We start from the raw sequence: 6,044 nt of genomic DNA on the forward strand, positions 1-6,044 counted from the left end.
ATCAGGATATAAACTTTCCAAAAGTTTCCTGAGTAGAGTTTCACATGCTACAAATCAAGACTGGCAGTAGCAAAATCTCTCTCATAAACAAGTACCCCGCAAGCCACGACCTGCAGTCCTCATTCGGGCAAATTAACCTCATTAACTTCAATGGGAGTTTGCTTGAATACGACCTGCTAGGGGGAGGGGCTGGAAATCCAAGAATTTGCAGCGAGACCTGCATTTACAACTGTCCACTAATGCTGAGACTCTAATCCATATTTCCTACTAAATCTCACTTCCTTTTTAGCTAGCTACAGTACAAAAGATACACATACATCCATATTTAACTGTTTATATACTCTTTGGAGTTTTGTTAGTCATGGCATACTGAAGTGTATTAAATGCAATTATTATAGCTAATAATTATACAGGGAAATATTTCCTGCCAGACTCTAGTAAGAGCATTTTGCAATAATATCATGTCATATCCTGAGGATGTACATTCAGATTAGGCTGGCAATAAATATTATACAAGCAGGGAAAATTCACAGTTAGAAGCTACAACTAGATTATTGTTTCTTTTTCCATGTAACCAGTTTTTCAAGTTAATGGAACAGTTAACCTTGTTAAATAATTATAGTTAAAGCTGCTAAAATTTTTATTGTGTCTCTGACGACACCTAAGACAGGAGGCTAAGTAAAGAAAAAAAGTCCTCCATTAAAGTGCCTTTGTATTGCTTATAAATCAGATAGGGACTATTTTAAAAGTCCACTTTAGGATTCCACAATGTCTTGAGCACTATTAAGAACTATTGAATCCTAGTTGCCAACCTTGAGATTAGTTTGGAAATAAGGGCTAGGGACAGAAATTACACAAACTGGTATAAGTGATAGGAAACTGGTTCAAATCTGTAACACAACAGAAGTTCAGTGCACATAAACTGCTTTCAAAATGGTTAAAACCAGTTTAAGATAAAGCTGAATGGATATAGTATCACACTTAACTGATTTAGGTTAAATCAGGTTTTTGAACTTCTGTCCTAGATCCCTTGTAGATTCAAGTTACGTCACAGTCCCCCAGCATGCTTTGCAGCTCACTTGCCAACCTCTTTCACAGCCTTGGCCCAAGCTGTCTGCTCCAGCAGAGCCAGGAAGTGTGCTCTAGTGCCCCTGCTCCCCTCCCAGCTTCTGCAAGTATGGGGCTTATTTCTGGAATAAAAACTGAATGTCTGTTCACTTACTTATTGGTTCAATCTGTGCAGTTTAGACTAACCTGCAAAAATTGAATTAATTCAGCCTCAGGCTTTTGGATTGTCTGCACTTTTTAGAAAGACAGCCAACCCATAGGAGCAGTCTGCTTATATTCTAAATTATACTCACTTTTAAAGACCAGACCCAACTTTCACTGAAATCATTAGAAATTATACTCCCATGAGCACCTGTGGGAGTAGAATCAGGCCTTTATCTTAAAGGTAAATTAGTCTTAGATTTGATCATGCATTCTAATTCCTGGTACAAACCTAGTAATTGATTGATATGAATAAATTAGACTAATGGGCCAGTTACAGTCATGTCATAAAATGGTTGCATACATTACTTACTTTTAAATTCTTTAGAGAATGGAAGTGAATGGCAAAATATTGTGACTATGTACAAAGTGAATTCACTCAGCAAGGGAAGACTAGATGCAGCTCTGGTTTTAAGGAATAATTCCTATGGAAGTCAACTGCCCTAATTCTCTTTATACACCAGTGTAAAGTAAGAGTTATTTAATTGACAGTAATGGAGTTACAACGCTGTGAAGGATAAAATAAAATCCGTCTTCTTAAGTGTTGTGCTTACTATGTCAGAGGGGAAAGAGGTACTGGGAATGAGTAAGAGAAAGTTAAGTCACTCCTCTCTACTGTTATCTTTAAAATATAAGCTTCATTCTAAAAGATCAATGACACTGATTTTCTATCAGTATAATTTCTTTAACCTCGTTGAAGTTATTCTAGTGTAAATGAGAACAGCTGCTTTAATTTCTGTCCCATTTCCAAATAATAACCTGCAAATTATACAGATTTAGTGAATGAGTACCAAATTGGTGAAAGTTGCATTTATTTCCTCCTTGCTATTGTTTATGACCTGTTTTATACCCCTGGATGACATTCTATTTTCAATTATACTGTAATAAACTGGAGTCTCTCTCTGGCCTTTGATTGCCCTCTTCCTGACATACCAAAGAAAAAGAGAGCAGGATCTGGACTAGGACATGAATTTCCATTGGATTTAACTCAGAAACTTCCATGGGATTTACTTCTGTGTTCTCCAGGCTGAATTTATCTCAATATCTGTGAAGCGCAAGTGCACATAATATAAACTTGCATCAATAGAGCTCTGCCAGTTTATACCAACTCAGGATCTTGCCCGCATGTAGATAGATCTGAAGCACATGAGGCACCTTACAGCATGATTGTATTTTCACTCTTTTGAAGAGCAAGATCGAGGGGGTGGAGGGTCAGTCCTTTCTATGCTAAACCAAGTCAGGAAACAAAAGCCTGTAGTGGACTAGCCCAGCTTAGCTCCTGTACTGTCTTTAGCCTCATTCAAACTGATGACTGCTAAAGTGAACTGAGAACATCTGCATTAAAATCTCCCAAATGACCGGAGATAAGTACAGCAGGTCAAGAAGTCCAATATCTGGAAGATATATGCAGTCCTTGAGCCAGAAGCCGCTCTTGGTATCTCTGGAGTAATCCCCCCTGCACAGTTTGACAACATGCAGTTTGAGAACCGATAACTCTGACTGTTAAAATGTCCATAAGCAGACCAGGGGCACAGTTAAGTCTCCCACACTGGTTTGCAGTGAAAACACTGGTGCAAGAGAGAATGGAATCAGGTCCATTTGTTTGAATCTAGTTAAGGTAGAGAGGCCTTTTTTTTTTTTTTGCTGGACACAGAGGAGCAGCTCCAAAGAGGATGGATTAGTGGGGGTCCTGCTTGCAGCCTAAGAGATCTCGGATTTTACATAGTGATGAACGTTTTCCTATGGGAGCCTTCTACCTGTAAGGCAGGAGTCAGTTTCGCTATTGCGGGCAAGTGAGCCATCCTTGGAGAGCACAAGGACATGCTGGCCCTCATGCCCTGTCGCTCCTGGTTGACTGTATGGGGATGAGGATCTCAGGTGCCAGTCTCTGATGAAACGCAACAGCTTGGTTCGGAAGGAGACATCATTCCTTGGACCTGCTAGCCACCCTTCCCAACAGGGCCCCTCTGGGACTGCCGCTGCGTTAGGAAGAAATTGGGGCTCATTGATCACTGGCTACTGGAAAAGAGTCCCGGTCTGAGATACTCTACTGGGCTTCAGTGGAAGGAATTGCAGCAGCTCCTCCCAAGGGATACAGCTCAGGATTCAGCAGCATTTCCCTGTCTATATTTCCTGAAAATTAAGATCTTTACTCTACTCCACAGCTCACTAGCCCTGTCTGCCCAAAGTTCCTCAGATCCTCTGTGGCCAGACCATCAAGGCAAGCATGTCACTCATGGACTGGAGGAGACCTGCCTCCTCGGAAACTTTCCAGCTGAAAACCAGTTTGAAGGGGTGCAGGTTCTAATTTGTGTCCCAAAAGTTCAGGCTAAAACCCCACTCCTTTCAGAGCTTGCATACTTGTCTCCATAGGTCGCATGTTTAATGGTGCTGAGGAATTACCTGCCTGCTGCTCAGTCAGCGTGTTCTAAACTGCAGCTGGAGGATCTCTCTGCCAGGGTTGGGGAACCCCAGATTTGTCATCTGCAGGCAACTCCTGTGCAAGAGCTGCAGCAGCCCCTTTGCAAGCTAGTCAGGGGCAAGCAAGAACTAGAGAGCACAGGGAACTGGAAGGCAACAAAGAGTCCATGGAAGAGCAGTGGGTGCACAAGGTGAGCTGAATAGCTGCTAAAGTGATATTCTTTCCCCTCCAGCCCTGGCACATGCGTGACCGCTTCTCAACACTGTGGTTCTTCTCTGCTGTCCTGACTACATGCACCCGAGACTCCTCCACAACTTTAGGGCTCTTAATTATCTCCGCCTCACCTCAGCTCCCCCATTCTAGGATGCTAGCTTCTCATTAAAGAAAAAACAAACCCCTCTATTGTAAGTGCCCATGAACTCTGTGGATGGGGCAAGGGAGAATAACTTGATACTCAGCACTTTTAGGAAGATCAGAATTAATGTAAATAGAAATGAAAATCAGGGAGAGCATTTCAGGTAGAATCTACAAGGGGCAAAGCGCATGCCCCTAAAAACCTCAAAAAACATTAAAGTGAAACCACAACAAAACGCAGACCAGCATGCCATATTCTGCAAAGCCTTTAATGCAGTAAAATAAATGCCTTCCAGCTTTTCAAGGCAGAAAGCTGGGGTTTCCAAGTTTTTACAAATTGCGTAGCAATATTAAATAACTTGTACAATGGAGCCACTTTTTCAGGCTCCGTGAAGACTATCTGCCCTTTTTATAGTACCTAACCGAAGATGTATTTGACATCTCTTCTACTTGTGCAAAAACAGACAATGTGTCTAAGAGTGCATGGAGTGGACTTTACCCAAAATGAAGACACAATTCAGTTTAAACCTATTTTGTACATCTGTGTATATCTTATAAATCTCTGTATAATTGCACAGCTATTAGTAATTTTCATAAATAATAAATCTAATAATGTTATGCAATGCATTTTCAATTATTTTAGATTAGCATAAGGACAGATGGCATACTTGGTGAAAAGAGAGTCAATTAAATCATTGACTGTTTACTTAGCTTTTTAAAATGCTCTCAGTGGATTGATATTCTTGTTGATTAAATATAAACACAAAGAGTTAAGTTCTCTAATAATGATGATTTTTTAAGTTGGAATAGATGATAAGGCTCCAGGTTAGTACATTTAGGCAAAATGCCTAACAGAAACATAAGAGAGAGTGGTTACTTACCAACCGGTGTAAGTCCATGCTTTATAGATTCCTGGAAGTTGCCAGTGTGAGAACTAGAAGACATTATTAGGTACAAATAAAAAGTGCCCTTGAGTATAGGGTATACAGCATTGGGTATGGCAAAAGGTGCGGCCTGTAAACTTCTCTGGCCTTGGGACCCAAGCTACAATAACCTTCAGTGAAAGTCAGCGTGACGAACAACAACAAAAAATTATCCAAGAATTCAGAAAGTAGAAAGCATGTCTTTCAGTGGACTCTGTACTTTTTCCAACATTAGTGACCTGCTGTAAACCATCTATCCCATTTCATGATAGTCTGTAATCAGAAGAATTGGAACTTGTGATAGGTTTGGCATGGTCACATGACTTTGTACAGGTTGATAAGAGGACCCTGTTATAATGTGACAGCAGAAGAGATAAGAACTCTTGGCAGATAATGGCAGAGAAATGATTAACTTGGAAGTGGAGAGGTGCTATGAAGCACAGAGTGTGGAAGGTTGTAAAGTTCTGAGGTCAGAAGATCATACTAAGTGGATAAAACCGTACCAATGTAAGCGTAATGACTATAAACTTAGGCTTGTGACCTGTCTTCTCGATGTCATCACCTCTTTGCACAGTGGACAACAAACTTGGCTATTTTGGTTTCTGTAAATATTCCTTAGATGGCAAAGCAAACAAACATTAATTCCTTAAACCAGGGTTGTGAATTTACTTAGGATGCTACACCTAGAGTAATAGCATCAGCAAACCTAAGTGATTTTTTTGTCAGACAAAACCATTTTATTGTACCTACTCATTAGAATGGAGACGTGTTTGGATGATAGCCATTTAGTTAAGAGCATGTGCTATTTTTCTAATAAAGTAGGGTTTTACAACATAGTTAAATACTGGTATCCTGGGATTGTAATGCATGGCCAATATCTATGTACCCAATTAAAGCAGCTTTAATGCAAAAACTTTCTCCAGAATGTAAATAAATGGTGTCAGTAATGTTTTGCTAAAAATAAATATTGTCAGTCTGTGTAGCAATGTAGAACATTACAATTCATTTCAACAAAGCTGTCAGTGGGCCAAGTTCAGAAACGTGTAAATGCAATGGAACTCAGTTTTAGTAGTTAT

This window comes from Alligator sinensis, unplaced genomic scaffold, assembly GCF_000455745.1.
Source record: "Alligator sinensis unplaced genomic scaffold, ASM45574v1 scaffold34_1, whole genome shotgun sequence".
NCBI classification, from domain to species: domain Eukaryota; kingdom Metazoa; phylum Chordata; order Crocodylia; family Alligatoridae; genus Alligator; species Alligator sinensis.